Source organism: Schistocerca americana, chromosome 7, assembly GCF_021461395.2.
Source record: "Schistocerca americana isolate TAMUIC-IGC-003095 chromosome 7, iqSchAmer2.1, whole genome shotgun sequence".
Taxonomy (NCBI): Eukaryota; Metazoa; Arthropoda; class Insecta; order Orthoptera; family Acrididae; genus Schistocerca; species Schistocerca americana.
Window position 1 is genome coordinate 303,832,069 of NC_060125.1, and position 12,633 is coordinate 303,844,701.

The window sequence follows — 12,633 nt, forward strand, 5'->3', positions numbered from 1 at the left end:
GTGCGATAATTCTCACACTTGTCAGCTCTTCCAGTTTTCGGCAGTATGTGTATGATATTTTTCGGAATCTAGCGCAACCTCAATTTTGTTTTCCATTCTTTTGTATTCCATACTTCTGTATATTCTTCTTGTAAGTAACTTGGATGCATGAGCTGTTAAGTTGATTTTGCGGCAATTCTCGCACTTGTCAGCTCTTGCCGTCTTCAAAACTATGTGGACGATTCTTTTCTGAAAGTCAGATGGTATGTCTCCATGCTCATACATTCTACACACCAACGGGAATTATCGTTATTTTGCCAGTTCCCCCAAATTATTGTAGGAATTCTGATGGAATGTTATCTAACCCTTGTGACGTATTTGATCTTAAGTCCTACTAACCTCCCTTAAATTCTGAGTCTAATACTGGATCCCCTACCTCTTCTAAATCGACTTCTGTTTCTTCTTCTATCACATTACACAAATCTTTCGCCTCATCAGGCCTTCAATGCACTCTTTCCACCTATCCGTTCTCTCTTCTGGATTTAACAGTTGCACTCTTCATTTTGTCACTCTTGCTCTTTATTTCATCGAACGTTATTTTTACTTTCCTATATGCTGAGACGGTCCTTCCGACAATCATTTCTTTTTCGATATATTCTCATTTTTCATGCAGCCGTTTCGTCTTAGCTTCCCCGCACTTCCTATTTATTTCTTTCCTGAGCGATTTGTATTTCTGTATTGCTGAATTTTCTTGAACGTTTTTCTTTTTTAGAGATATCCATTTCTCCTCAAGTGTACTGCCTTTTCAGCTATTCCTTATTGCTTTATCTATATCCTTAGAGAACTTCAAGCGTATCTCGTCATTCCTTAGTGCTTCTGTATCCCACTTCTTTGCATGTTTGTTCTTCCTGACTACTCTCGTAAACTTCAGCCTGCTCTTCGCCACTACTAAATTGTGATCTGAGTCTATATCTGCTTCCGGCTACGCCTTACGATCCAGTATCTGATTTCGGAATCTCTGTTTGACCATGAAGTAATCTACCTGAAATCTTCCCGTATCAACTTGCCTTTTCAAAGTATACCTCCCGCTGTTATGATTCTTGAAGAGTTTATTCGCCATTACTAACTGATATTTATTACAAAATTCAGTAAGTCTCTCTCCTCTCTCATTCCTTGTTCCAAGCCCATATACTTCTGCTACATTTTCCTCTGCTCCTCCCCTTGCATTCCAGTCCCCTTAGTAGACTTTCATCTCTCTCTACGAACTGTATTACCCTTTCAGTATCCTCATATATTTTCTCTATCACTTCCTCTTCCGCTTGTGATGTCGGATTGTATACCTGAAATATCGTCGTCGGTGTTAGTTTGCTGTCGGTTCTGATGAGAACTGAACTGTTCACACTAACGTACCCTGTGCCCTACCTTCCTATTCACAACGAATCCTGATGTGTCGACAGAAGTGCCGACACAGTGTTATTTTGAGGGGGCCGATAGGCACGCTATAAGCTCACGCAGAATATCTTGAAGTCTGAAACAGGACCCTCAATGAATTGCTATAAAGAAAAGTACGTTGCTTTGGGAATACTTAACTTTTAATCCTTGTTGTATACATCGTTCTTGATGAGACATTTCATACGATAACTATCAAACTATGTAAGGCTAATGGCGCCTTGCTAGGTCGTAGCCATGGACTTAGCTGAAGGCTATTCTAACTGTCTCTCGGCAAATGAGAGAAAGGCTTCGTCAGTGTAGTCGCTAGCAATGTCGTCCGTACAACTGGGGCGAGTGCTAGTCCGTATCTCGAGACCTGCCTTGTGGTGGCGCTCGGTCTGCGATCACACAGTGGCGACACGCGGGTCCGACATGTACTAAATGGACCGCGGCCGATTTAAGCTACCACCTAGCAAGTGTGGTGTCTGGCGGTGACACCACAAATCCTACTCCCGTTATACCATTTTCTGCTGTAGCTGGTATTACCCGATAGCCACTTGAGCAGATATTCTTGTCTTCTTTCCATTTCACTTCACTAACCCTAACTGTATCCAGATTGAGCCTTTGCATTTTCTTTTCAGATTTTCTAGATTTTCTGCCATGTCCAAGCTTCTGATATTCGACGCCACGATTCGTAGCGCGTTATCATTTTGTTGGTTATTCAATCTTTTCCTCATGGTCACCTCCTCGAGATCACAACGTATTCCGGAATCTTTTGCCAGTAGAGGGATCATCATGACACTTTTTTAGTTAGAGGCCACATGTCCTGTGCATACATATTATGTGCTTAAATACATCGATTCCCATTGCCTTATGCTTCCTCATGCCGTTGATCATTGCTGATTCTTCCGCCTTGAGGGGCAGTTTCCCACACCAAGGACGAGAGTGTGCCCTGAACCTCTGTTCCACTTAGCCCTCTTTGATAAGGCCTTTGGTAGAATGAGAGATACTTCTTATGTCGGAAGTCTTCGGTCGCCAATGCTGATTTTTAATCGGAAATTGAAAGGGGATGGGTTTCGAACTCGGGACCGGAAGCGTTCTGATTACTGATCAAAGACGCTACCCCTAGACTACGTTCCATTACGGAGATTTCTGTGTCACATACTGTACTGTGTGTAGGATCGAAGACAGTGCTCCTTGCATAAGAAAATCAAACATTATCATTGTATTATCTCTGATTTTTTATTATGTCTGCTGTTGAATGTAATGTTAATGGCATCGATTTTGTTCTTGCTCCGATAATGTCGAAGCATATTTATAATTGTAAATATTACGTATTACAACTCGATAGTAAAAGTTGTATTCAAGGAAGAAATAAACGAGTGCTCATCTGTTATAAATAATTAGATGAGACTAACGTAAGTGTTACTCTACTTAGTCATTCTAATTACTATAGAAAGTTTCAGCTACACTACGGCGACGTGGAGTTGGAGACACGCTGAGGAGATAGGCGAACGAAACTGCATATAAACACGGCGATTTTCATCTGACTCAAGAGCACGCAACAATAAATCTGCCATAGTTCTTTACCAACATATTATCACAAGACAAAACAGACACACAGGGTGAGTATAGTTACAATGGACATTTCAGTACACCATCTGAAAACCAAGAGTATCTTTTAATCTTGTCTATAAAACCTTAAAATACAATAAAAATAAATGTATACTGCGCGTAAGCAACGCCAACCTCCACAAATTTGTTGTTTTGTTATTGTGCTTACGTGAATAATACATAAACTACAGTATGTCAGTACCCAATGGCGAGGGGTAGTTACAGAGAAGAAAGAACACAAAAAGAGTGTTGTCAGACATTTTAGAAGATGAACTCCTTGTTAATAATAACCTTCTCCCTCGTGGATATCTGATCTGGGAAATCTGTGTTACAATCTTCACACCTCGACAGACAGTTTATTGCATATTTCTTAAAATACACACATAAAAAGTTTTTGCATCATCCCGGTTCCCAGAACACCTGAAGACAGACACAGTTCCTTTGACTGCTCAGAGGTGTCACTTAACAACCCCCACCACTCACAAAGATGTAGACAACCATGCATGAGCAGCGCCAATTAGACGGAGGGCGTCCGACAGCCCTTTCAGTTCCAGTCATTCCACCATGAAGGAGGTGCACGGCTCGTGTTGTCTATAGGTCAACCATACCTAGACGGTCAATACCACGGTTCGATCGTGTCCGCATTGTTACTATCCACTTTATAACTATTGAACTCTGTGTCTCAGCTCATATTCTGGTTACACTGCTTGACGTGCGTCGCGGTAATATAGTATTTAAGACATAGTGTTCTTTTCAAGCGTGTTTTTATGAGCGTCAGTTTTGAGAAGTCACAGAAACGGCATTATAATTAGGAGAAAAATTTCTTTTTCACAATTTAAAGATACAACCTCCTTATATTTGAGGCGGGATTATGTTATTTTCTCATTAGTCGTTTCATAGCTAAAATGTCAAACGCAAGGCAGGTATTGCGACGGAGAAGGCATAGGTGTAAAACTTTATCTTTTGTTGGTTGAGTTGCACGTTATTATTAACGAATACTACCCGTGTTTGTCAGTTAAGAATTTTTAAAACAATTGCATTAGTAGTTGCAATCTATGCGAGGGTGTGGTGGAGCCCAGTTGTCATATCCTCGCGCCGCAACTACTGTAATGCTATTCACTAGCGAAGAATTGCAATTTTGTAGTCGTATTCCAATAAAGCATTGCCGGTTTCAGTCGTGTTGCGAAAAGAAGACAATAACGTGCGAAACTGAAAGTGAACGCTCGATGAACAGGAAACGATGAATAAATGAACGACGAAGAGTACTGTATAATTTAACAGTAAATGAAGAATTGATCAGCTGGAATAAATTTTGCAGGAAACAATTATAAATGAAATAATACCCACCTTAACCGCTTTTGCAGCTGTCTGGGGTCTCTCTGCTGCTACTGCAGTCGTCTTTTGGAGCAGCAGTGGTTCTATTGCAATGTCATGACAGTTAGCTCTTTGTACATATTTGTTTTCAAATTTGTGCACATGCTCCCTAAATTCCTCCAGACATTATGCGGAACAATTTCCTGAGTGGAGCGACACAACTACTAAGTATAATATACTTTACACTCTTGTTCTCGTTTCCTACTTTTTTTCCTTACGAAGGTCCAAATACGTTCAACGGTGCTGAAGTCTCAGTAAGTCACAGGCAACCACATAAGCTCAGTTTTCTTACCGACTGATTCTAATGGTTCAAATGACTCTGAGCACTACGGGACTTAACTTCTAAGGTCATCAGTCCCCTAGAACTTAGAACTACTTAAACCTAACTAACCTAAGGATATCACACACATTCATGCCCGATGCAGGATTCGAAAATGTGACCGTAGCAGTCACGCGGTTGCCGACTGAAGCACCTCGAATCACTGGGCCACAGCGGCCGGCTTGCCGACTGGGCTCAGTATGCTCTCCAAAAGGTATTCTTGTGACCTGAAATGCTGTCGCGCGTGTTCCAGTAGGGCTTCGATGGTAGAGTCCCCGTATGATATGACATTAGATGGTAGCTCCACATAATTACATTCCATCTGTTCAATAACAGAAACCTTCCTCCATTTTACAGATGTATTTGGTGATATTGGATTTATCATCGAACGGCTTGGAGCCTGATCTATAACAGCCGCAGAGGTGCTCAGTAATTTTTTGAAAACGCTCCTAAACCAATCTTCACTATCTGGCATTCATCTCAGAATTATAATCTGCATCTCCTTTTTGCACAGTAAAACGTAAGGCAGCATGTTGGCGAATCCATACTCTTTCCCACTGATCACCGTGAACTTTTCCCAACCCCGTAAATAATTCATGGAGTCAGACAAGTACAAGGCAGCTAATTATATAAGGAAGACCGTCTCGCATGAGTACAATACAAGGAACGACTGCACGTTCGTTTCCTGTAAGACGAGAAGCCCGGATGTAAACACTGTAACAATGAACATTGGAATGGAACTACTGTACAGAGGTCCGCCAACATAGTGAACATGAGCATACAGCGCATAACGACACAAAAGTAAATAAATTAAACACGTGCAATTAGCGCTTTATGAAGAGTTATGTGCATAAAAATATAGCAGCTGTGAAACGCAACTACAGAGCTAGCGTTTATACTTTTCGTCTTGTTAAATATTTAGTTAATGGTCAGCAATGCGAGAGCTATGACAAAAGTTTATAATAGGAATTCAGAAAAATATTACTTACAGCATAACTATTACAACTGGAAAAAAAAAAGATCCATAGTGGAATCCGACTTGGAACAATAAAGTCGTCAAAGTCAATTGTGTAGCTTTTACACACCATACACTATGTGATCAAAAGTATTCAGACACCTGGCTAAAAATAACTTACAAATTCTTGGTGCTCTCCATCAGCAATGCTGGAATTCATTATGGTATTGGCCCACCCTTAGCCTTGATGAGAGTTTCCATTCTGGCAGGCATACGTTCAATTAGGTGTTGGAGTGTTTCTTGGGGAATGACAGCCCATTCTTCACGGAGTGCTGCACTGAGGAAAGGTATCGATGTCGGTCGGTGAAGCCTGTTACGAAGCCGGCGTTCCTAAACATGCCAAAAGTGTACCATACGATTCATATCAGGACTCTGTGCAGGCCTGTTCATTAAAGGGATGTTATTGTCCTGTAACTATTCCGTCACAGGCCGTGCATTATGAACAGGTGCTCGATCGTGTTGAAAGCTGCACTCGCCATCCCCAAATTGCTCTTCAAAAGTGGGAAGCAAGAATGTGCTTAAAACATCAATGTAGGTCTGTGCTGTGATAGTGCCACGCAACACAAGGGGTGCAAGCCTCCTCTATGAAAAACACGATCACACCTTAACACCACCGCCTCCAGTTTTACTGTTGACACTACGCACGCTGGCAGATGACGTTCACCCTGCGTTTGCCATTCCCACATCCTGCCATCGCATGGCCACACTGTGTTCCGTGATTCGTCACTCCACACGTTTTTTTACTATTCAATCGTCCAATGTTACACTCCTTACACCAAGCGAGGCGTCGTTGATGTGTTGCTTATGAGCAGCCGCTAGACCATGAAACCCAAGTTTCCAAACTTCCCACCCATAGCAATTTCAGTGGATCCTGAAACAGTTTGGAATTCCTGTGTGATGCTCTGGACAGATGTCTGTCTATTACACATTACGACCCTTTTCATCAGTCGGCGGTCTCTGTCAGTCAACAGACGAAGTCGGGCTGTAGCTTTTGTACTGTACGCGTCTCTTCACGTTTCCATTTGACTAACACATCGGAACAGTGGACCTTAGGATGTTTAGCAGTGTGGAAATCTCGAGTACAGACATATGAGACAAGTGACACCCTATCACCTTACCACGTTCGAAGTCCTTGAGTTCTGCGTAGCGCCCCATTCTGCTCTCTCACGATGTCTAATGACTACTGAGGTCGCTTATAGGGAGCACCTGGCAGTATTAGCACAATGCGCCTAATATGAAAAACGTATGTTTTTTGGGGTGTCCGGATGCTTTTGATCACATAGTGTATGAACAAGAGCTGGGACGAATCAAAAGAACCCATCCTCGAGCCACAAAAACAAGAAAAATATAGGTGTCGAAACCACATTCGAAGAGACCAACATAATGACAAACATGGAAAAGGTCAATCTGTTAAGTGGGAGAACAAAAATATAGACCGTCAAAGTATTCAAATATCTTGGAGAATGTCAGCTCGAATGCCCTCGAGAAGAAGGCAATGGAATCTAGAAGAAATGAGGTTTGGCTTGCCTTCCAACTCACCAAAGACTTTTAAATTATAGCAAAACGTTCTCCTAATGGAATGCTATTTAAAAGGTATTCTTGTGACCTGAACACAGTAATCAAACGGGAAGTCTTCTATATAGTCTAAATGCAGTCTTTCACAAATCATGGTCGAGTTGAAAGGTTGGAGATCAAAGAGAGGAAGATATTAAGAAAAAATTCTTGGCCCCAGAATCCACAACAACGAACTCATCCACATCAGAGTCGAAACGCATTACCAAACTACCGAAAAAATCTCAGACACAATAAGGAAAAGAAAAATCGATTTTTACTGACACATCCTTATAGATTAACCAAAATATTTTTGACTGCTTCCGAAACAAAACAGAAAATCCAGAAACTCCAGTCAAATTGGATTCAGGAAACGGAGAAGAACTTAAGAGAACCCCAAATTACAAAAATATGCACATAAATGAAATTGCAAAAAAAAAAAAATAACTAATCACAGAAGGACAGGTTCCAAACCAAAATCAATAGCAAACGAACGATTTCATCTCTGAGGAAGAAGGGAAATCCAGATAAGAAAGACGGAAACCTTACTGGGCTAATAGAGACGCACAGATTATTAAAAATGATTGGTTTAACATACCTCAGCGTCGGGTGAAACAAAAGAATGGCGATAATTATTACAGCCTTTAAAATATGCTCCATGAGCACTCATAATTTTCCATTCTTTGAAAGCATTTGGAAAGTATCTCAATACATACTTCTTTACAGTAGTCACATGCAGCACCGTTGTATGCCAGGATAGCTTCTTCATCAGGTGGAAAACACCGAATATTCTTCTTTTTTGGGAACAGGAAGAAATCAAACAGCGCCAGTTCAGGTGAACCGGTTGCGCGCGGTGACATGGGCATTTATTGGTTCTCCAAGAAGGCCGTTGTTATGGTAGCCGTGTTTGCTGAGCCATACAAAAGAGAGTCCCCAACCTCGGAACTTGAGCGCTGTGACCTCCATGTAGCGTCGAAACTTTCGGCAGACATTCAATCATGCACCGCTCAGCATTGATTGCGCGACGTATGAACAAGGTCACAGGGGTGAGAGGACCAATCTTGCTGATGAAAGTGGGCTCCATCTCCTTTTCAGAGCCGGTATTTCTCAGAACGTGCGTGGTTCCTCAATTGGAAAGTACCGTACTGAAGACTGCCCCTTCGTTTCATGGTCGTAATGATATACGTATATTCCGTCTGCTATCACGATATTGTAAGTTACTTTGGACCATCTTTGACGAATTTTTCAAGCATAAAACGACACAAATCCACTCTTGTATGTTTCTTGTGGCTTCTGTCAGGTAATGTGGCTCCCAACGGACACATCTCTTTATCGAATGCAAATGATCGTCATCGATAGTTTGCTCCATAGCCGCCCTACATGTGACATGAGAATCATATTCGATCGTTTTCCTCACAGCACAAAGCATTCATTGTTGACTGCCGTTCTTGAGGGACTGGAACGAGATTTGCTATCAAGAGCCTTCCAGTCCCTTGGCAAGTCACAAAATCAAATTCCAACGTTGGTCCTAGAAGGGGCAGACTTACGATAAACACGTATCAGAGAAGAGTGGCATTTTTCCGCTTTGAACTTCTTCTTGTAAACATTTATGCCACTGCACGAAAATCGCGGCTCAAAGAGAGACGTTGTTCGTCACGGAGAGCTTTACTATAGAAATTTTGATCGAGTACTTTCCGGGAAGAGTCGGACAACATATTACTTCCTCCCACACACATCTCACATAATGACTAGGACGAGTAATTTCGTGAAATTAGAGGCAATACAAAGGCTAACCGACAATAGAGCTTCCATCTCGGCATTCGCGAGAGGAAAAGGGTGGGGGGGGGGTGAGAAGGGGGGGAGGAGATCAGTTAGAATGCTAAAAGCACCATCCACCGCACGCCGTTAGGTGGCTTGAAGATTATGATGTCAGTGTAGATGAACAGATCACCTGATATGAGTCATTGTTGTCTGCATCTGCACTCACCGTTCACTTGTGGGGCAATCGCCGCATGCACGCTGCAATGTCGAAAAACAAAGGTCTGTCAAACAGATATAATGTCATTGCCGTTAGTCTTCCGGTTTAAGAGCCGCTAAAGGTTTTGGCCATAGCCTTTGTACACTAAAACAAATCATGTGTACGTCACATAGCCTTTAATCTGGTCATTCTAAATGATTTGGAGAGAAATCGTGCAAATGATATATGGACGTGTAACTCATTAGCTGATTAAGTAACTAAGGCTCTGTGCTTCAATACTGCTGGACGAGTGATTCTAGGCGCTTCAGTCTGGAGCCGCACGACTGCTACGGTCGCAGGTCCGAATCCTGCCTCGGGCATGGTTGTGTGTGATGTCCTTAGGTTAGTTAGGTTTAAGTAGTTCTAAGTTCTAGGGGACTGATGACTTCAGATGTTAAGTCCCATAGTGCTCAGAGCCAGTACTGCTAAAGGAAACAAAACAGAAGCAAAAGGTAGCTGTTGCAGGAAGAGAGGACAAAGTAGTTAATAAACGTGTGCTACGGCTGGCGGTGGAAGCGTCATCCCAGAACGGATGCGAGGCGGGTGTCAGTCCCGTGAATACTGAAGCGGCGGACGAGTCGGTCGTCCTCGCGGCCTGGGATTTATTGCCGTCGCAGGACAATGGGGACGCGCCACGAATGCGGCGGTGACGCGGCGGCAGCCGTGCGCTGGCTGAGCAATGCGAAGTGGGCCCCTCCCCCACTCTCCTCTTCTCGCCGCTCCTGTTCTGCCCTCCCAGAGGACCGACGTCTGCCGGCCGTCCCCGGTGGGTCACCAGAGCAGCGCCTCTCCTCCCGACTTGGACCTGCAGCTGGGGAGGCGGCGTAGGTGAACCACCGACCTCCTTCCGTGTCTGCTAGTCGAGCACACTTTCTGCAAAGATGCAGATATGCCGGACAGTTATAATTAAAGTGCAGCCACTCACGGAGGCGCATCGTGCGCTGCAGTTATCGTATGGCCGTGAAACTTGGTGGCTATGCTGATGCGTTAATGCGAAAGTGATATACCGGGTGATCAAAAAGTCAGTATAAATTTGAAAACTGAATAAATCACGGAATAATGTGGATAAAGAGTTACAAATTGACACACATGCTTGGAATGACATGGGATTTTATTAGAACCAAAACAATACAAAAGTTCAAAAAATGTCCGACAGATGGCCCTTCATCTAATCAGAATACCAATAATTAGAATAACAAAGTAAGACAAAGCAAAGCTGATGTTCTTTACAGAAAATGCTCAATATGTCCACCATCATTCCTCAACAATAGCTGTAGTCGAGGAATAATGTTGTGAACAACACCTAAAGCATGTCCGGAGTTATCGTGAGGCATTGGCGTCGGATGTTGTCTTTCAGCATCCCTAAGGATGTCGGTCCATCACGATACACTTCTGAATTCAGGTAACCCCAAAGCGAATAATCGCACGGACTGAGGTCTGGGGAACTGGGAGGCCAAGCATGACGAAAGTGGTGGCTGAGCACACGATCATCACCAAACGACGCGCTCAAGAGATCTTTCACGCGTCTAGCAATACTTTTTTTTGTTCTAATAAAACCCCATGCCATTCCAAGCATGTGTGTCAATTTTTACCTCTCTATCTACATTATTCCGTGGTTTATTAGGTTTTCAAATTTATACTGACTTTTTGATCACCGGGTACACTGGGAAAAATTTAGTTCCAGTTTTGGCCATCAGATACAAATATGGCGCTGCACAGCATCTTGTCGATGTCTTCAGTGCCCATATTGAAAAGCTTGTGAAAATAGCTGTTAATAATAAAGTCAACATTACGCCTTTCTCACCTGTTTGATCTTTTCTTCCCAGCCGGCCGGAGTGGCCGAGTGGTTCTAGGCGCTACTGTCTGGAGCCGTGCGACCGCTACGGTCGCAGGTTCTAATCCTGCCTCGGGCAAGGATGTGTGTGATGTCCATAGGTTAGAGCTGGGGTTTAAGTAGTTCGAAGTTCTAGGGGACTGATGACGTTAGAAGTTAAGTCCCATAGTGCTCAGAGCCATTTGAACAATTTTTTTCTTCCTACATCCTGTTCCTAATCCACTACATAAGGAAAAATTTCTATACGTCTGTCTAGCATTCACAATAGATTTGCACCTGGTGGCGAAAAAATCGAACAAAGTTTCTTCCAATGTAAATCGGTTCCGCAGTATTGCATCACAGTATCTACCAAATCATCAATGATTACAGCCCATACTCTACCAACTTTAATTATAAAAAAAAACTGGTACCAATTTCGATCCAGTTTGAAGAAACAGTTTCAACCGAAGCGTCACCCGTAATTAACATTGAGCCGTGGCTGCTCATTTCACTATCGATAACTTTTAGTTGGCGTCTCAGCAATGGGCGCGGATTACGCCCTTGTGCGGATATTGCTGCCTCGCCTAGACTCCAAAAGTGGCAACTAGAGTCCCGATTGCGGAGAGATAGAGAGAGAGAGAGAGAGAGGAGAGTCCTCCGAAGAGCGCGGCGCCGGTGGGGGGGAATCAGCAGCAGTGCGTGGAACGACGCACAAGGTCCGTGGATCGGCACGACGTCTTTTCCACGTCATCGTTCACTCTTCTTCGCCAACACTGGACAGAAGGCAAGGTCTGGTTCACTTATACTGTGCACAACTGGTTCTTCAGCTATGTGCACAGATCTTCCGCTCCGCAGGCTATTTGAACAGATGTTCGTGGTCATGATTCGTCGAGTCGGTATGCACCTCTTGTTATTTGGCTCTGTGATTCTGTGGATAGTGTATTGCCCTGACAGCTCTGTGAGATTTTGAAGTAACTTGTCTTAGTCTGCTCTCCAGCGTTCTCTCTCAAATATGCTGTGATTAATGCTGTTGTGGTCATATAATGTTCCCAGTTGTCGCACATAGCTATACCTTCGTCTTATGTTCTTTTGTATTTAAATTGTGCTTGTTTTAAAGTTCTTGTGCAAGGCATCTAGTTGTTCTAAGGTTTAATGTTTGTTTTCACGACGTTTTAGAAGCTGGTGGGCTTTCTGGGATTACTGTTATCAAGCTCTTTTAAGGACTAAAGTTTTAAACATGGCTGCTGGTCAGCGACCGTTTACAAAGTAAAATTAAAGCAGTAACAGCCCTCGGTCGCAAAAAAGAAGTCTTTTGACCTAGGTTACGGCACTGCTGTGAGTGCCTTCATCAGGAGTAAAACACCTGTAACAAGCCAGTTTGAGCGTTTTACTTCTGATTAAGGAACTCATGGTAGTGCCGAAACCTAGGTCAAAAGACTTCTTTTTTTGCGACCGAGGGCTGTTGTTGCTTTAATTTTCCTTTGAAGTATATAGTGAGTTCCGGCTAGTGGTAACACCCT